At 37.1% G+C, this 21,213-nt stretch overlaps 1 protein-coding gene across 4 annotated transcripts in view; it reads left to right on the top strand.

Moving 5' to 3' along the window:
• SCLT1 (sodium channel and clathrin linker 1) overlaps window positions 1–21,213 on the top strand; it is a 285,252-nt gene that overhangs the window by 1,007 nt on the left and 263,032 nt on the right. The gene's annotated exons all lie outside the window — the stretch shown is intronic.

The raw sequence follows: 21,213 nt of genomic DNA, 5'->3' as shown, positions 1-21,213 counted from the left end.
AAATTTAAAAGAAGACAGCTGCAGAAAAAGCTTGATGGTATATATGAGGGTATGTATACATTTCAGCAGAACCGTTTAGTAAATACTGTTAGGTTCCTTAAGCTTATGTGGGACTCTGCTACTCTACTCTGCTACTCATGCTCCTCGCATGCTCTGGAGAAATTAGAGGGCTAATGGCAAGGAAGAGTTTCCAAGTCTGCAGTTAGAACCTAGAGACACAGCTCTGGCCAATTGTTCAAAAGATGTTCATTGAGCTCCTCCTGTTTCTATTATGTGCCAGGCGCTATACCAGCATAGCTATTACAAAGATGAGGAGGACTGTTCTACCCTCAAGAATTTAATTTGAGGAGAGAAGTATATAAATTCCATAAATACACGGAAGTGGCAGCAACTGCCAACTCTTTGCCTCAATTTCCTCATAGGGTTGTTCAAATGATTAAATGACCGTTAAAATATGTATAGGATTTAGAATAGTATCTGACATAGTGCTAAACAAATATTAACTATTACACGGTTATAATTAACTGTGGTCAAGGAAGGCGCCATTTGGGCTGAAACTTGAAGCAGTAATATAAATTTACTAAATAAAGAACTGTGTAGTCGAGTAGAACAATATTTACAACATTGAAGGGATTAGGAATATGCTTTGTTAGAAACTTTTAAGAAGGTTGGTTTGAATGGAATATGATGTATATAGGGAAATGGCAAATGGAGCTGAAAGGAAAGAATTTGGCTAGATAGTAAAGAACCTTGTCTGCTGTGTGTTCAGGAGTTTGAACCATTGCACAGGTTATAGGAATCACTGAAAGGAATTCAGTTGAGAGTAACCCGATCAGATTGTGATTTATTTGAAAAGCCCAGTTGGCTGTTATGAGGAACATGCATTATAGCAGAGTACAGTTAGGCAATTGTTGTCATTATCCAAGTAAGAAGTGAACTAAGATAGGTTCAGTGAGATTGGAGATGAAGGGATTTGGAAGGAAGAGGTACAGGGCAACTTAGGTTTTTGGCTTGCTTGAGCAATGGAGAAAGTAGGAAAAAAGTGGTACATTCCATTTTGGAAGCATCATAGACCAGTGGTTGAGAACTCAGCCTCTGGATTCAGTCTGTTTGGGCCCATATTTTAGCTCTCTTTCTAGGTCTTTGACCTTGGGCAAGTTACTTAGCTTCTCTATACCTCAATTTTTTCATTTGTAAAATGGGTATAATAGCACAATAACCCTCATGGGATTGTTGTGAGGATTAAATGAGATGATGCAAATAAAGCACTTAGCATGGTGTCTAGCACATTTTAAGTGCACAGTTTATATTATCTAAAATCATTAATGACATTAGAATGATACTATAACATTAGCATTATTTCTTAGGTTTCAAGTGGGAATATCCCTTATCCCATAAGGAGGACTAGCTGGCCACCATCTGAGTGGTGTGGGACAAGAATTGGTGTTGAGTAGTTTGGTTGGGGTGGGGAGAGTTCCTGAGGCATTCATAAACTATGAGTTTTAGAGGAATTCACCAGCCACAATTCTTAAATAAAACTGAAGTCCAAATACCAGAGAGAACGATAGAAGCATAGTAAATTATTTCTTGAAAAATGAGTTCACCAGAAGACAAGGGCATGGAAAAAGGGAATCCTCAGACAGAGGGAGCAGAAGAAGCAAAGGCTTGGAGGCTTGAAATAACTGCTTATTCAGGAAATTGGAGCATGGAATGGTAGGGTTTGCATGAAGAGATGAGAATGAGTGTTAGACGACTATGAACCTCCCCTTTTTTCCTTTAACTGGACCTCACATGCCAGGTATAGCTGGTGGGTGACCCCATTAGTTGACCAGCTGAACACCAGTTCAGGTAAATGTAGAAAGCTTGCCCTTCTCCCACTTACCTCTGACCTTCTCTTCATTGCCTTCTGTTGATTTTGGGCCTCCTTTCATTTGTCCTAGCATATTTGTATTACACCATTCCTCTACCTCCATCGGAGAAGGGAGACCTGATAGTCCTTAGAGACCTGTTCAAAGAGGGACTTGTATATTCTTGCCTCCTTTGTCAAAGATAAGGTGACCATATGTGCGTGGGTTTATCTCTGGGCTTTCTATCCTGTTCCATTGATCTATATTTCTGTTTTTGTGCCACTACCATACTGTCTTTTTTTTTTTTAACATCTTTATTGGAGTATAATTGCTTTACAATCGTGTATCAGTTTTTGCTTTACAACAAAGTGAATCAGTCATACATATACATATGTTCCCATATCTCTTCCCTCTTGCATCTCCCTCCCTCCCACCCTCCCTATCCCACCCCTCTAGGTGGTCACAGAGCACCGAGCTGATCTCCCTGTGCTATGCGGCTGCTTCCCACTAGCTATCTATTTTACGTTTGGTAGTGTATATATGTCCGTGCCACTCTCTCGTTTTGTCACAGCTTACCCTTCCCCCTCCCCGTATCCTCAAGTCCATTCTCTAGTAGGTCTGTGTCTTTATTCCTGTCTTACCACTAGGATCTTCATGACATTTTTTTTTCTTAAATTCCATATATATGTGTTAGCATACGGTATTTGTCTTTCTCTTTCTGACTTACTTCACTCTGTATGACAGACTCTAGGTCCATCCACCTCATTACAAATAGCTCAATTTCGTTTCTTTTTATGGCTGAGTAATATTCCATTGTATATATGTGCCACATCTTCTTTATCCATTCATCCGATGATGGACACTTAAGTTGTTTTCATCTCCGGGCTATTGTAAATAGAGCTGCAATGAACATTTTGGTATATGACTCTTTTTGAATTATGGTTTTCTCAGGGTATATGCCTAGTAGTGGGATTACTGGGTCATATGGTAGTTCTATTTGTAGTTTTTTAAGGAACCTCCATACTCTTCTCCATAATGGCTGTACAAATTCACATTCCCACCAGCAGTGTGTTAGTGTTCCCTTTTCTCCACACCCTCTCCAGCATTTATTGTTTGTAGATTTTTTGATGATGGCCATTCTGACTAGTGTGAGTTGATATCTCATTGTAGTTTTGACTTGCATTTCTCTAATGATTAATGATGTTGAGCATTCTTTCAAGTGCTTGTTGGCAGTCTGTATATCTTCTTTGGAGAAATGTCTATTTAGGTCTTCAGCCCATTTTTGGATTGGGTTGTTTGTTCTTTTGTTATTGAGCTGCATGAACTGCTTATAAATTTTGGAGATTAATCCTTTGTCAATTGCTTCATTTGCAAATATTTTCTCCCATTCTGAGAGTTGTCTTTTAGTCTTGTTTATGGTTTCCTTTGCTGTGCAAAAGCTTTGACATTTCATTAGGTCCCATTTGTTTATTTTTGTTTTTATTTCCATTTCTCTAGGAGGTGGGTAACAAAGAATCTTGCTGTGATTTATGTCATAGATTGTTCTGCCTGTGTTTTCCTCTAAGAGTTTGATAGTTTCTGGCCTTACATTTAGGTCTTTAATCCATTTTGAGCTTATTTTTGTGTATGGTGTTAGGGAGTGATCTAATCTCATACTTTTACATGTATCTGTCCAGTTTTCCCAGCACCAATTATTGAAGAGGCTGTCCTTTCACCACTGTACATTCCTGCCTCCTTTATCAAAGATAAGGTGCCCATATGTGTGTGGGTTTATCTCTGGGCTTTCTATCCTGTTCCATTGATCTATCTTTCTGTTTCTGTGCCAGTACCATACTGTCTTGATTACTGTAGCTTTGTAGTATAGTCTGCAGTCAGAGAGCCTGATTCCTCCAGCTCCGTTTTTCATTCTCAAGATTGCTTTGGCTATTTGGGGTCTTTTGTGCTTCCATACAAATTCTGAAATTTTTTGTTTTAGTTCTGTGAAAAATGCCAGTGGTAGTTTGATAGGGATTGCACTGAATCTGTAGATTGCTTTGGGTAGTAGAGTCATTTTCACAATGCTGATTCTTCCAATTAGAGAACATGGTATATCTCTCCATCTATTTGTATCATCTTTAATTTCTTTCATCAGTGTCTTATAATTTTCTGCATACAGGTCTTTTGTCTCCTTAGGTAGGTTTATTCCTAGATATTTTATTCTTTTTGTTGCAATGGTAAATGGGAGTGTTTTCTTGATTTCACTTTCAGAGTTTTCATCATTAGTGTATAGGAATGCCAGAGATTTCTGAGCATTAATGTTGTACCCTGCTACTTTACCAAATTCATTGATTAGTTCTAGTAGTTTTCTGGTAGCATCTTTAGGATCCTTGATGTATAGTATCATGTCATCTGCAAACAGTGACAGCTTTACTTCTTCTTTTCTGATTTGGATTCATTTTATTTCCTTTTCTTCTCTGATTGCTGTGGCTAAAACTTCCAAAACTATGTTGAATAATAGTGGTAACAGTGGGCAACCTTGTCTTGTTCCTGATCTTAGTGGAAATGGTTTCAGTTTTTCACCATTGAGGACGATGTTGGCTGTGGGTTTGTCATATATGGCCTTTATTATGTTGAGGAAAGTTCCCTCTATGCCTACTTTCTGCAGGGTTTTTATCATAAGTGGGTGTTGAATTTTGTCAAAAGGTTTCTCGGCATCTATTGCGATGGTCATATGGTTTTTCTCCTTCAATTTGTTGATATGGTGTGTCACGTTGATTGATTTGCATATATTGAAGAATCCTTGCATTCCTGGAATAAACCCCAATTGATCATGGTGTATGATCCTTTTAATGTGCTGTTGGATTCTGTTTGCTAGTATTTTTGTTGAGGATTTTTGCATCTATGTTCATCAGTGATATTGGCCTGTAGTTTTTTTTCTTTGTGACATCCTTTCCTGATTTTGGCATCAGGGTGATGGTGGCCTCGTAGAATGAGTTTGGGAGTGTTCCTCCCTCTGCTATATTTTGGAAGAGTTTGAGAAGGATGGGTGTTAGCTCTTCTCTAAATGTTTGATCGAATTCGCCTGGGAAGTTTTTTGTTGGAATATTTTTAATCACAGTTTCAATTTCAGAGCTTGTGATTGGTCTGTTCATATTTTCTATTTTTTCCTGATTCAGTCTTAGCAGGTTGTGCATTTCTAAGAATTTGTCCATTTTTTCCAGGTTGTCCATTTTATTCTCATAGAGTTGCTTGTAGTAATCTCTCATGATCTTTTGTATTTCTGCAGTGTCAGTTGTTACTTCTCCTTTTTCATTTCTAATTCTATTGATTTGAGTCTTCTCCCTTTTTTTCTTGATGAGTCTGGCTAATGGTTTATAAATTTTGTTTATCTTCCCAAAGAACCAGCTTTTAGTTTTATTGATCTTTGCTATCGTTTCCTTCATTTCTTTTTCATTTATTTCTGATCTGATCTTTATGATTTCTTTCCTTCTGCTAACTTTGGGGTTATTTTGTTCTTCTTTCTTTAATTGCTTTAGGTGCAAGGTTAGGTTGTTTATTCGAGATGTTTCCTGTTTCTTAAGGTAGGATTGTATTGCTGTAAACTTCCTTCTTAGAACTACTTTTGCTGCATCCCATAGGTTTTGGGTCGTTGTGTCTCCATTGTCATTTGTTTCTAGGAATTTTTTGATTTCTCTTTGATTTCTTCAGTGATCACTTCGTTATCAAGAAGTGTATTGTTTAGCGTCCATGTGTTTGTATTTTTTACAGATCTTTTCCTGTATTTGATATCTAGTCCCATAGCGTTGTGGTTAGAAAGGATGCTTGATACAATTTCAATTTTCTTAAATTTACCAAGGCTTGATTTGTGACCCAAGATATGATCTATCCTGGAGAATGTTCCATGAGCACTTGAGAAAAATGTGTATTCTGTTGTTTTTAGATGGAATGTCCTATAAATATCAATTAAGTCCATCTTGTTTAATGTATTATTTAAAGCTTGTGTTTCCTTATTTATTTTCATTTTGGATGATCTGTCCATTGGTGAAAGTGGGGTGTTAAAGTCCCCTACTATGATTGTGTTACTGTCGATTTCCCCTTTTATGGCTGTTAGTAATTGCCTTATGTATTGAGGTGCACCTATGTTGGGTGCATAAATATTTACAATTGTTATATCTTCTTCTTGGATCGATCCGTTGATCATTATGTAGTGTCCTTCTTTGTCTCTTCTGATAGTCTTTATTTTAAAGTCTATTTTGTCTGATATGAGAATTGCTACTCCAGCTTTCTTTTAATTTCCATTTGCATGGAATATCTTTTTCCATCCCCTTACTTTCAGTCTGTATGTGTCTCTAGGTCTGAAGTGGGTCTCTAGACAGCATATATATGGGTCTTGTTTTTGTATCCATTCAGCCAATCTGTGTCTTTTGGTGGGAGCATTTAGTCCGTTTACATTTAAGGTAATTATTAATACGTATGTTCCTATTCCCATTTTCTTAATTGTTTTGGGTTCATTATTGTAGGTCTTTTCCTTCTCTTGAGTTTCTTGCCTAGAGAAGTTCCTTTAGCATTTGTTGTAAAGCTGGTTTGGTGGTGCTGAACTCTCTCAGCTTTTGCTTGTCTGTAAACGTTTTAATTTCTCCATCAAATCTGAATGAGATCCTTGCTGGGTAGAATAATCTTGGTTGCAGGTTTCTCTGCTTCATCACTTTAAATACGTCCTGCCAGTCCCTTCTGTCTTGCAGAGTTCCTGCTGAAAGATCAGCTGTTAACCTTATGGGGATTCCCTTGTGCGTTATTTGTTTTTTTTCCCTTGCTGCTTTTAATATGTTTTCTTTGTATTTAATTTTTGACAGTTTGATTAATATGTGTCTTGGCATATTTCTCCTTGCATTTATCCTGTATGGGACTCTGTGTGCTTTTTGGACTTGATTAACTATTTCCTTTCCCATATTAGGGAAGTTTTCAACTATAATCTCTTCAAATATTTTCTCAGTCCCTTTCTTTTTCTCTTCTTCTTCTGGAACCCCTATAATTCGAATGTTGGTGTGTTTAATGCTGTCCCAGAGGTCTCTGAGACTGTCCTCAGTTCTTTTCATTCTTTTTTCTTTATTCTGCTGTGCAGTAGTTTTTTCCACTATTTTATCTTCCAGGTCACTTATCCTTTCTTCTGCCTCAGTTATTCTGCCATTGATCCCTTCTAGAGTATTTTAAATTTCATTTATTGTGTTGGTCATCTTTGCTTGTTTCATCTATAGTTCTTCTAGATCCTTGTTAACTGTTTCTTGCATTTTGTCTGTTCTATTTCCAAGATTTTGGATCATCTTTACTATCATTATTCTGAATTTTCAGGTAGACTGCCTATTTCCTCTTCATTTATTAGGTCTGGTGGTTTTTTATCTTGCTCCTTCATCTGCTGTGTGTTTTTCTGTCTTCTGATTTTGCTTATCTTACTGTGTTTGGGGTCTTCTTTTTGCAGGATGCAGGTTCGTAGTTCCTGTTTTTTTTGGTGTCTGTCCCCAGTGGCTAAAGTTGGTTCAGTTGGTTGTGTAGGCTTCCTGGTGGAGGGGACTAGTGCCTGTGTTCTGCTGGATGAGGCTGGACCTTGTCTTTCTGATGGGCAGGTCCACATCTAGTGGTGTGTTTTGGGGTGTCTGTGGATTTATTATGATTTTAGGCAGCCTCTCTGCTAATGGGTGGGGTTGTGTTCCTTTTTTGCTAGTTGTTTGGCATAGGGTTTCTAGCACTGTAGCTTGCTGCTCGTTGAGTGAAGCTGGTTGTTGGTGTTGAGATGGAGATCTCTGGGAGATTTTCGCCATTCAATACTATGTGGAGCTGGGAGGTCTCTTGTGGACCAGTGTCCTAAAGTTGGTTCTCCCACCTCAGAGGCTTGGCAGTGACTCCTGGCTGCCGCACCAAGAGCCTTTCATCCACATGGTTCAGAATAAAAGGGAGATAAAGCATAAAGAAAGAAAGAAAAAGAAAGAAGGGAAGAAAGAGAGAGAGAGAGGGAGAGAGAGAGAGGAGAGGGAGGGAGGGAGGAAGGAAGGAAGAAAGGGAGGGAGGGAGGAAGGAGGGAAGGAAGGAAGGAAAGAAAGAAAGAAAGAAGATAAAGTAAAATAAAATACAAGAAAATAAAGTTATTAAAATAAAAAATAATTATTAAGAAAAAAAAATTTTTTTAAAGAAAAAAAAACCCACAAAAAAATGGACGGATAGGACACTAGGACAAATGGTGAAAGTAAACCTGTACAGACAAAATCACACAGAAGCATACACATACACACTCACAAAAAGAGGAAAAGGGAAAAAATAATAAATCTTGCTCTCAAAGTCCACCTCCTAAATTTGGGATGATTTGTTTTCTGTTCAGGTATTCCACCAATGCAGGGTACATCAAGTTGATTGTGGAGCTTTAATCCTCCGCTTCTCAGGCGGCTGGGAGAGATTTCCCTTTCTCTTCTTTGTTTGCACAGCTCCCGGGGCTTAGCTTTGGATTTGGCCCTGCCTCTGTGTGTAGGTTGCCGGAGGGCGTCTATTCTTCCCTCAGACAGGACAGGGTTAAAGGAGCAGCTGCTTCGGGGACTCTGGCTCACTCAGGCCGGGGAGACGGAGGGGTACGGAGTGCAGGGTGAGCCTATGGCAGCAAAAGCCAGCGTGACGTTGTACTAGCCCGAGGCGCGCCGTGCGCTCTCCCGGGGAAGCCGTCCCTGGATCACGGGACCCCGACAGTGGCGGGCTGCACAGGCTCCCCGAAGGGGGGTGTGGATAGTGACCTGTGCCCTCACTCAGGCTTCTTTGTGGCGGTAACAGCAGCCTTAGCATCTCATGCCCGTCTCTGGGGTCTTCGCTTTTAGCCGTGGCTCGTGCCCATCTCTCGAGCTCTTTTAAGCAGTGCTCTTAATCCCGTTTCCACGTGCACCAGGAAACAAAGAGGGAAGAAAAAGTCTCTTGCCTCTTCAGCAGGTCCAGACTTTTCCCCGGACTCCCTCTCGGCTAGCCGTGGTGCATTAATCCCCTGCAGGCTGTGTTCACGCCGCCAGCCCCAGTCCTTTCCCTGCGCTCCAACCATGGCCCGAGCCGCAGCTCCCAGCCCTGCCCACCCCGGTGGGTGAGCAGAAAAGCCTCTTGTGCTGGTGAGTGCGGGTTGGCACTGATCCTCTGTGTGGGAATCTCTCCGCTTTGCCTTCTGCCCTCCTGTTGCTGTGCTCTCCTCCACAGCTCTGAAGCTTTCCCCCTCTGCCACCCGCAGTCTCCACCCGCGAAGGGGCATCCTAGTGTGTGGAAACCTTTCCTCCTTCACAGCTCCCTCCCACTGATGCAGGTCCCGTCCCTATCCTTTTGTCTCTGTTTATTCTTTTTTCTTCTGCACTACCCAGGTATGTGGTGATTTTTTTGCCTTTTGGGAGGTCTGAGGTCTTCTGCCAGCGTTCAGTAGGTGTTCTGTAGGAGTTGTTCCACGTGTAGCTGTATTTCTGGTATATCTGTGGGGAGGAAGGTGATCTCCGCCTCTTACTCTTCCACCGTCTTCCCCTCGTCGAGTCTACTGTCTTGCTTACTGTAGCTTTGTAGTATAGTCTTAAGTCAGGGAGCCTGATTCCTCCAGCTCCGTTTTTCTTTCTCAATATTTCTTTGGCTATTCAGGGTCTTTTGTGTTTTCATACAAATTGTGAAACTTTTTGTTCTATTTCTGTGAAAAATGCCAGTGCTAGTTTGATAGGGATTGCATTGAATCTGTAGATTGCTTTGGGTAGTAGTCATTTTCACAATGTTGATTCTTCCAATCCAAGAACATGGTATATCTCTTTATCTACTTGTATCATCTTTAATTTCTTTCATCGGTGTCTTATAATTTTCTGCATACAGGTCTTTCGTCTTCTTAGGTAGGTTTATTCCTAGATATTTTATTCTTTTTGTTGCAATGGTAAATGGGAGTGTTTCTTAATTTCACTTTTAGATTTTTCATCATTAGTGTATAGGAATGCTAGATATTTCTGTGCATTAATTTTTTGTCCTGCTACTTTACCAAATTCATTGATTAGCTCTAGTAGTTTTCTGGTAGCATCTTTAGGACTCTCTATGTATAGGATCATGTCATCTGCAAACAGTGACAGCTTTACTTCTTCTTTTCTGATTTGGATTCCTTTTATTTCCTTTTCTTCTCTGATTGCTGTGGCTAAAACTTCCAAAACTATGTTGAATAATAGTGGTGTGAGTGGGCACCGTTGTCGTGTTCTTGATCTTAGTGGAAATGATTTCAGTTTTTCACAATGAGGGCGATGTTGTCTGTGGGTTTGTCATATATGGCCTTTATTATGTTGAGGAAAGTTCCCTCTATGCCTACTTTCTGGAGTGTTTTTTATCATAAATGGGTGTTGAATTTTGTCGAAAGCTTTCTCTGCATCTATTGAGATGATCATATGGTTTTTCTCCTTCAATTTGTTAATATGGTGTATCATGTTGGTTGATTTGCGTATATTGAAGAATCCTTGCATTCCTGGAATAAACCCCACTTGATCATGGTGTATGATCCTTTTAATGTGCTGTTGGATTCTGTTTGCTAGTATTTTGTTGAGGATTTTTGCATCTGTGTTCATCGGCGATATTGGTCTGTAGTTTTTTTTCTTTGTGACGTCTTTGTCTGGTTTTGGCATCAGGGTGATGGTGGCCTCGTAGAATGAGTTTGGGAGTGTTCCTCCCTCTGCTGTGTTTTGGAAGAGTTTGAGAAGGATAGGTTTAAGCTGTTCTCTAAATGTTTGATAGAATTCACCTGTGAAGCCATCTGGTCCTGGGCTTTTGTTTGTTGGAAGATTTTAAATCACAATTTCAATTTCAGTGCTTGTAATTGGTCTGTTCATATTTTCTATTTCTTCCTGATTCAGTCTTGGCAGGTTGTGCATTTCTAAGAATTTGTCCATTTCTTCCAGGTTGTCCATTTTATTGGCATATCATTGCTTGTAGTAATCTCTCATGATCCTGTGTATTTCTGTAAGTAGTGCTGGGAAAACTGGACAGGTACATGTAAAAGTATGAAATTAGAACACTCCCTAACACCATACACAAAAATAACCTCAAAATGGATTAAAAACCTAAATGTAAGGCCAAACACTATAAAACTCTTATAGGAAAACATAGGCAGAACACTTTATGACATACATCACAGCAAGATCCTTTTTGACCCACCTCCTAGAGAAATGTAAATAAAAACAAAAATAAACAAATGCGACCTAATGAAACCTAAAAGCTTTTCCACAGCAAAGGAAACCATAAACAAGACGAAAAAACAACCCTCAGAATGGGAGAATATATTTGCAAATGAAGCAACTGACAAACGATTAATCTCCAAAATTTACAAGCAACTCATGCAGCTCAATATCAAAAAAACAAACAACCCAATCCAAAAATGGGCAGAAGACCTAAAGAGACATTTCCCCAAAGAAGATATACAGATTGCCAACAAACACATGAAAGAATGCTCAGCATCATTAATCATTAGAGAAATGCAAATCAAAACTACAATGAGGTATCATCTCACACCAGTCAGAATGGCCATCATCAAAAAATCTACAAGCAATAAATGCTGGAGAGGGTGTGGAGAAAAGGGAACCCTCTTGCACTGTTGGTGGGAATGTAAATTGATACAGCCACTGTGGAGAGCAGCATGAAGGTTTCTTAAAAAATTAAAAATAGAGCTACCACATGACCCAGTAATTCTACTACTGGGCATATACCCTGAGAAAACCATAATTCAAAAAGATTCATGTACCAAAATGTTCATTGCATCTCTGTTTACAATAGCCAGGAAATGGAAGCAACCTAAGTGTCCATCAACAGATGAATGGATAAAGAAGACGTGGCACATATATACAATGGAATATTACTCAGCCATAAAAAGAAACAAAATTGAGTTATTTGTAGTGAGGTGGGTGGACCTAGAGTCTGTCATACAGAGTGAAGTAAGTCAGAAAGAGAAAAACAAATACTGTATGGTCACACATATGTATGGAATCTAAAAAAAGAAGGTCATGAAGAATCTATGGGCAAGACGGGAATAAAGACACAGACCTACTAGAGAATGGACTTGAGGATATGGGGAGGGGGAAGGGTAAGCTGTGACAAAGTTAGGGAGTAGCATGGACATATATACACTTCCAAAAGTAAAATAGATAGCTAGTGGGAAGCAGCTGCATAACACAGGGAGATCAGCTTTGTGCTTTGTGACCACCTAGAGTGGTGGGATGGGGGCGAGAGGATGGGTGCAAGAGGGAAGAGATATGGTAACATATGTATATGTGTAGCTGATTCACTTTGTTATAAAGCAGAAACTAACACACCATTGTAAAGCATTTGTACTCCAGTAATGATGTTAAAAAGAAAAAAAAGTAATTGTGTTTCCTCTGCTTAAAAAAAAAAAAAAAAGAGGGACTTGTATATCAAACTAAGGAATGAAGAATTCATTCTTCTAGTGGGTGTTATAACCAGTAGGGATGGATCCTTTTTTTTTTCCTTTGTTTTCATTCTCTTAAGAGTGTGTTTCACAGAGCAAAAGTTTTTAATTTTGATGAAGTTCAGTTCATCAATTTGTTCTTTTATGGTTGTGTCATATCTTTTTTTTTTTTTAACAGATATTTATTTATTTTTTTGGTTGTGTCATATCTAAGAAATCTTTGCCTTACTCAAGGCTACAAAGATTATCTTCTATGTGGTCTTCCAGAAGTTTTGTAGTTTTAGGTTTTACATTCAAATCTATGAAACATTTTGAGTTAAATTTTGTACAAGATGTAAGGTAAAGGTCAAGCTTCATTTTTTTTGTATATGGATGCCCTTTTAAAAAGACTATCCTTTCTCCATTAAATTACCTTTGCATCTTTGTTAAAAATCAGTTGTACATATTTGTGTAGATCCATTTCTGTTTTGTTCTGTTCCGTTGATTATCTGGAAACCAGTATCCCACTCTCTTGATTATTACAGTTTTATAGTAAGTCAGATAGTGTTGGCCTTTCAGATTTGTTCTTTTTCACAGTTGTTTTGACTATCATAGGTCCTTTGCACTTCCATATACATTTGAGAATCAGGTTGTCAATTTCTACAAAAAAAGGTGCTGGGATTTTGATAGGCATTGTATTGACTTTGATCAATTTGTGTAGATTCATTTAATGATATTGAGTCCTCTGACAAATGAAAAAATATATCTCTCCATTGATATAGCTCTTCTTTAATTTTTTCTTAGTAATATTTTATAATTTTTAGTATATAGGTTTTGCACATATTTTGTCAGATTTATCCCTATGTATTGCTGTTTTTGATACCATTGTAAATGGTATTATTCTTTTACTTTCAATTTCTGAATTATCATTGCTAGTATATAGAAATACTTTTTGTGCGTGTGTGTGTGTGTGTGTGTGTGTATTTTATTTTACACTACCATCTTTCAAAGCTCACTTGTTGTAGTAGGTTTTTTATAGAGTCCATCAGGTTTTCTGCATTGACAATCTTTTCATCTGTAAATGAAGATGGTTTTACTTCTTCCTTTCCACTTTGGATGCCTTTCATTTCATTTTCTTGCTTTATTGCACTGGCTAGAACCTTGAGTACATTGTTGAATGGAAATGGTTGGAGTGGACATCCTTGTGTTGTTGCTGATTTTAGGGAGAAAGCATCTGTTTTTCAAAATTAAATATGATGCTAACTGTAGTTTTTTCATAGATGTTCTTATTAGGTTGAGGATGTTCATTTCTATTCCCAGTTTTCTGAGAGTTTTTATCAGAATGAGTGTTGGATTATTTTTCCAAATGCTTTTTCTGCATTTATTGAGATGATCAGATGTTTTTTCCATTTTTAGTTTTTTAATAGGGTGATTTATATAGATTACTTTTCAATGTTAAACCTGCCTTTTTGAGATAAACTCTTCTTAGTCCTAATGTATTATCTTTTTTATACATTGTTGAATTTGATTATCTAAAAAGTTTATTTAAAATCTTAACATCTGCGTACATAACACCTTTTTAAAAAAAATTTTTTGGCTGCGCCATAGCATGTGGACTCTTAGTTCCCCAACCGGGGATCGAACCTGGGCCCCCTGCCTTGGGAGCCCAGAGTCTTACCCACTGGACCACCAGGGAAGTCCCATGAAGCCTTTAAAAAAAAATGTTTTTTCTAATGTCTTTGTCTGGTTTTGGTATCAAGTAATGCTGGCCTCAGAATTACTTGGAAAATATTTTGTCCTCTTCAGTTTTCTGGAAGACCTTTGTGTAGAATTGGTATTATTTCTTCCTTAAATGTTTGGTAGAATTTACCAGTGAAGCCAACTGGATCTAGAGCTTTCTTTGTGGGAAGTATTTCAAACTGTAAATTCAATTGCTTTAATAAAGGGTTAGTACTCTTTTGTTTATGCAAGACAGACCCTTCCCAGATCTTATATATATGGAGTTCTGTCTCTGTACAGCTTTCTCTCCTATTGATTGTCCTGCCAACTCTAGTTTACTTGGTTTCCACTGAGTCTCAGCTTCATTTCCTTAGCTCAGAGGATTTGCTGATCTCTGCCTGCATTTTCCCTCCTTTTCCTGTGGCCAGAAATGTTGCTCAAGTCAGTAAGGTGGGACAATCACAGGGCTCACTTCATTTGTTTTGTGTCTGTCATTATCAGTGTCTGATGTGTGTTTGCCTGGAAAACCATTGTTTCATTTGTTTGTTTTTTTTGGTGTGTCAGGTGGGAAAGTGGACCATTTTACTTTATCTTGAGCATAAGCAGAAGTCCTATTAAATTTGCCCAACTTTTGAAATCTTAAACACAAATATCTTACTCCCACTATAACTTTTCTTTGACCTCATTGAGACCTCTATTCTTTGAACCCTTCATTTTCTTCCATTTCCTTAACTCCTTCCCAGTTTGTTTTTACTACTTCCTTACATAGGCTGTAACAGTTTCCCATTGGTTCATCTGTTCTCTTGTAAGTAATCTTAATGTGATTATGCCCCTGCTTTTCTGTCACACATGCCTGGTAATACCTTATCCTGAGTTTGATTTTACAGTTCTCATACCCATCTGTTCAATAACCATAGATAAAAACCTCCTGGATAAGTGCCACCACAGTTTCAAGGTTATCTCATAACTAATAGGTAATTGGGCTGGGATCTGAACCCAGGCAGTCTAGTTTGAACCCAGTATCTATCTTCTTTACCACCCAGCAAAGACACTTGCATGAGAGAAAATTATAGGCATGTTTTACTTATGCACACAGAAACTAAAATCCTAAATAAAATATTAATAAATTGAATCCATCAATGAATATAAGTTCATGTGTGTGTTTGTGTGTGCATAGATATATAATAGACATACAATCATCTTCATACTGGGTTCATCCCACCAGTGGAAGGGTAGTTAGCATTAGAAAATTATTCAGTACATAAGAGAAGAACTAGATTAATGGAGCAACATATCAAATTTATGGATTAGAGCACCCAATATAGTAAACATGTCAATTTCCCCACAAATTAATGGGTAGATTCAATGCAATCCCAAACCTAGATTTGAAAACATGGTTCTAAAATCTATGTTGATGAGCTAGGAGTAGCCAAAAGAGTTTTAAAGAGCATCAAGGTGGGAAATTTTATTTTACCAGCTATTAAGACTGATTATAAATATCCAATTATTAAATCAATATTATATTGGCAGAAAGATAAGTACATAGATCAGTTAGCACAGAAACAAACACATACATCTCCAGACATTTGTTATCTGAAAGAACAGGCAACACAAATCAGTGGGAAAGGATAGGCTGTTCAACAAATGGTGCTACGACAATTGGGTATCCAAATGGGAGAGAAAAAATAATAAAGATATCTTTCTCACACCATATAGAAAAATTATCTCCAGATTGATTGAAGGAATAAATTATCTTTAAACTTTCAGAAAAAAATTTAAGAGGGTGTCTTTTTGATCTCAGGGTCATAGAAGATTTCTTAAAGAGACAAACATTTTTGACTGAAAGGAAAATATATATCAATAGACAACATTAGAAATAAAAACTTGGATATCACAAGAAACACCATCAATATAATGACTAGCCCAGCCACAAGAAAGGAGAATATATTTATAATAAATATAACGAAGAGTTGATTACCATTCACAATTTAAAAAGTTTTCACAAACAAAAATACATTCACACTAATAGAAAAATGGTAAAGAATATGATAGGTCATTTACAAAAAATAAAACCTGAAGAGCTACTAAAAACATGAAAATGTCAATCTCATGAATAATCCAGAAAATGCAAATTAAACAATGAGATAAGTGCTTGTTCAATGAAGGAAATGGTAGATTTAAGTTATAGTAAATTTTCGTCCAGATTAAAGTCAGTCTATGAAGATTGTTTTCTCTCATTAATACACAATTGACTTCTTAACCTATTTTATTTACTGAGACATCAGATTTAGTGTTTTTTCTTATTTAAAACCCTATCAGGAAAAAAAAGAAATAGTTTGTACTGGAATTATTATATCCCTGGTCTTATTGCAACCTCCTTTTGAGACTGTGAGAGAAGAGTAATAAGCAGAAACTAGATCCTAATTTTAGTGCTATGTGTCAGGTAACTCTCTTAAAAGTTCTGAGGGTAACAATAAAAAAAGGAATAATTCCTTTTAAACTCAAAGTTAAAAATGATTTAAATTATTAATACTTTATAATTATTCCTTTATCAGAATCACATATATGTCATATTTCTCCACCAAATTATGTGTGCTTTCAAGGAAGAAACTGTTATCTGACGTTAACAGTGTAGAATGTATACATTTTGTCTGTGTAATTTTATATTTATTTATTTGTATATATAGTTAATATATATGTGCATATATATGTATATTTGCTAATGTGTAACATGCAGAAAGTAGAGAAAACAAATATAAAGCTAAGAGAATTATTACAAAGCTCAAAACTCATATAACCATAACCCAGGTCAACAAATAGAACATTGCTAGCACCCCAGAAGCCCTCTTGTGATCATACCCATGTCCTCCTCCCCAAAGATAATCAAATATAACTAATATCTTTAATTTTACACTGTAAAAACTGTTTTGCCTGTGTTTGAAAGTTATATAAATGGAATTGTAAACCATGCGTCCTTCTGTGTTTGGCTTCTTTTATTTAATATTATGTTTTTGAGATTTATTCATACTCTTGCATGTAGATGTAGTACGTTCATTTTCATTGCTATAGAATATTCTAGTTTATAAATTTATCACTTTTATCTATTCTTCTTTTGATAGTTACTTGCAGTTGTTTCCAGTTTGGGGACCATTGAGAATAATGCTGTTACCAACATTTTTTGTCATGGCCCTTGGAGCTCAAGTGCACACATTTTGGTTGGGTATATTCCTAGGAATTAAATGTGTGTTTAAAATTCTACTAATTTACACTCCCACCAGCAGTGTATGGGAGTTTTCTTTATTCCATGTTGTCACCAGCATTTGTCTTTTAGTTTTAGCTTTTTATTTTATTGTAATTTTAATTTGTGTTATCCTGGTGTCTAATGAGGTTGACAGCTTTTCTATGTTTTTTGGGCACCTGGATAACCTTTTTGTGAAATACTAATTAAGTCTTTTTACCACTTTGTTTATAGGATTGCCTGCCTTTTAACTGATAGAAGTTCTTTGTATATTCTAGAAATAAGCCCTTTGTCAGTTATAGGTGTTGGAAATATCTTCTCCATGTTTGTGGCTTGCATTTTTACTCTCTTAACAGTCTCTTTTTGATGAACAGAAGTTCTTAATTTTAATGTAGTCCAGTTTGTCATTTTTTCTTTTATGATTAGTGCTATTTGTGTTTTGATTAAAAAAATCTTTCCCTATCATAAGGCTATAAAGACCTTTTTTTTTTCTCTTTTAGAATTTATTGTTTTGGCATTCACAGATCTTCATTTCACATAAAATTGATTTTTATGGGTGACGTTTTCTTCTTTTCCATGAGCATATCCAGCTGACCTAGAACCACTTACAAAAAGATTGTCCTTCTCCCCTCACTGCTCTGGAGTGCCCCTTTGATCACAATTCAAGTGCTCATATATACATGGGTATACTTCTGGATCCTGGATTCTCTTCCATTGGTCAATTTTATCCTTATATGACTATCACAGAGTCTAAATGCCTATAGTTTTATGATAAATCTTGATAGCTGGTAGAACAAGTCCCCCTGCCCCGGTTCTTCTTTCACAAAATATTAGCTATCCTTTTTTTTTTTTTTTTTTTTTTTTTTTTTTTTTTTTGCGGTACGCGGGCCTCTCACTGTTGTGGCCTCTCCCGTTGCGGAGCACAGGCTCCGCACGCGCAGGCTCAGCGGCCATGGCTCACGGGCCCAGCCGGTCCACAGCATGTGGGATCTTCCCGGACAGGGGCACGAACCCGTGTCCCCTGCATCGGCAGGCAGACTCTCAACCACTGCGCCACCAGGGAAGCCCAGTATTATCTATTCTTCTTGCATTTCCACCTGTATTTTATTATATTTTTTATCTTAGTTTTATGGGTAGGGCATCTCATTGTTATTTTTTTTAAATAGATCTTTATTGGAGTATAATTGCTTCACAACGCTGTGTTAGTTTGTGTTACACACCAAAGTGAATCAGCCATATGTATACATATGTCCCTATATTTCATTATTTTAATTTGCTTTTCCCCAATGCACAATGCTTATCATTTTCCAATGATTTCCCAATGTTGATCAACTTATTCATGCTTATTTCCCATCTGTATATATTATCCTGTAAGGTGTCTACTCATATTGCCATATTTGTTTTAATTTGGTATGTTTTTCTTATTGTGGATTTTTTCTAGTTCTTTGAATATTTTGCATGCAAATCTTTCTTCAGTTATGTGTTTTGAAAATATATTCTCGTAGTCAGGGGCTTGTCTTTCCATTCTTTGAACATTGTCCTTCATAGAGTAAATAGTTTAATAAAGTCCACATTATCAATATTTTTTCTTTCATGGATTGTGCTTTTTGTGTTGGATATGAAAACTAATTATCAAAACTAGAACTCATGTGGATTTTCTCCCAAGTTTTCCACTATAATTTTTATAGTTCTGTACTCTGTATTTAAGACAATGAATGATTTTGAATGAATTTATGTCTAAGGTGCAGAGTTTGTGTCTTTATTTTCTTATGGTCATCGATTTGTACTTTCATCATTTGTTGATGATGACTAAAGACTAAAAGTCTGTACTTTCTGTATTAATGTGCCTTTATTCCTTTGACCAAGGTCAAGTTGTCTGAATTTGCATAGGGTACTAGTGGACTCTGTCTGTTCTGTCTGTCTTTGTGTCTGTTTGTTTCAAATACCATGCTCTCTTGATTATTTTAGCTTTCTAGTAAATCTTGAAATTGGGAAGTGTGAGTTCATCAACTTCTTCTTCATCAGTGTTGTCTAGACTACTCAATGCAATGTTTAAAACAAGTTTGTCCTTATCTACAAAATGGCTTTTATTGGAATTGTACTGGATCTTTAAATCAATTTAAGAAGAATTGACATCTTAATAATATTGTGGCTTTTGATGATGAGCAAGGAGGAATATATTTCAATTGATTTATTTTTCTTTCATTGCTTTCAAGAATGTTTCATATCTTTTTTCTTTTTAAAAGATTTATTCAATTTATTTTTTAAAAAAAAGAACCAGTTCATCCATTTTTCCCTGCCTCTCCCTGCCCCCATCCTCCACTTCTTGAAACCACCAATCTGTTCCCTGTATCAGTGACCTTGGTTTCTCTCTTTTCATATGATATTTGTCTTTCTCTGTTACTTATTTCACTTAGCATCATGCTCTCGGGGTCCACCCATATTGTCACAAATGGCAAGATTTCATTCTTTTTTTATGGCTGAGTAACATTCCATTGTATATATACCACAATTTCTTTATCTACTCATCCAACAATGGATGTTTAGGTTGTTTCCATATCTTGGCTATTATAAATAATGCTGCAGTGAACATGGGGGTGCATATCTTTTCAAATTAGTGTTTTAATTTTCTTTAGATAAATACTCAGAAGTGGAATTGGTGGGTCATGTGAATTATGTTTTTAGTTTTTTTTTTTTTTTTTTTTTTTTTGCGGTATGCGGGCCTCTCACTGTTGTGGCCTCCCCCGTTGCGGAGCACAGGCTCCGGACGCGCAGGCTCCGGACGCGCAGGCTCAGCGGCCATGGCTCACGGGCCCAGCCGCTCCGCGGCATATGGGATCCTCCCAGACCGGGGCACGAACCCGTATCCCCTGCATTGGCAGGCGGACTCTCAACCACTTGCGCCACCAGGGAGGCCCTGTTTTTAGTTTTTTGAGGAACCAAAACCTACATACTGTTTTTCATAGTAGTTGCACCAGTTTATATTTCTACAAACAGTACCCATCTCCACGTCCTCACCAACACTTGTTATTTCTTGTCTTTTTGATAATAGCCATTCTAACGGGAATGAGGTGATATCTTGTTGTGGTTTTGATTTGTGTTTTCCTGATGATTAATGATGTTGAGTATCTTTTCATGTGTCCACTGACCACCTGTATGTCTTCTTTGGAAAAATGTCTATTCAGGTCTTCTGCCCATTTTTTAATCAAGTTGTTTGTTTTTTTGCTGTTGAGTTGTGTGAGTTCTTTGTTTATTTTAGATCTGTTCCCCTTTTCAGATATATGATTTGCAATTATTTTCTCCCATTCAGTAGGTTGCCTTTTCATTTTATTAATAGTTTTCTTTGCCATGCAGGGGCTTTTTCCTTTTTAAGAAGTTTTGAGGTATAGCATTTTCACTATCATCGAGTTCAAAATACTTTTAAATTTGTCTTGTAATTCATCCTGAGACGAATAGGTTATTGAAAAGTAATTTCTTACATTATAGAGATTTTTCCTGTAGTTTTTGGTTCTTCATTCTAGCCTAACTGTGCTATTATCAGGTAATAGGCCCTCTTTGGCTTTGCAGGGGAGCAAAAATGATTTTCCTCTACCCTTCTGGGTTGTTGCCTGTGACCTCCTATAGTAAAAGACAGACTAATAGGAGAAAAACAAACAAGTTTAATAACATATTTACCTTCTGTATAGATTAGAGATCCAGGAAAACTGAGAAAAACTCCTTCAAATGGCCCAAGCTACAATCTTAAATAACATCTTCAGATAAAGACAAAAGAAGAGATGAGAGATTACCAGGAAAATCACAGTAAACAGGAGTAAAGTTGTTAAGCACATTTAAGTCATTACCTTCTCTATTCATAAAGAGTTTCTAGAGATTTAGAGTCATCTTTCTCTTTCTGGTATAGAGAGGGAGACATGCTTACAAATGGAGTTTTCCCTTATAAATGTAAATGTCTTTTACAAAATGGTAACTTCTACTCAGTTTTCAGAGCTTTTTCTATTCTGCTGTTT

This window comes from Mesoplodon densirostris, chromosome 1, assembly GCF_025265405.1.
Source record: "Mesoplodon densirostris isolate mMesDen1 chromosome 1, mMesDen1 primary haplotype, whole genome shotgun sequence".
Classification (NCBI taxonomy): domain Eukaryota; kingdom Metazoa; phylum Chordata; class Mammalia; order Artiodactyla; family Ziphiidae; genus Mesoplodon; species Mesoplodon densirostris.
The sequence above is the reverse complement of the archived record's forward strand: the minus strand, read 5'-3'. Positions and strand labels throughout refer to the sequence as shown.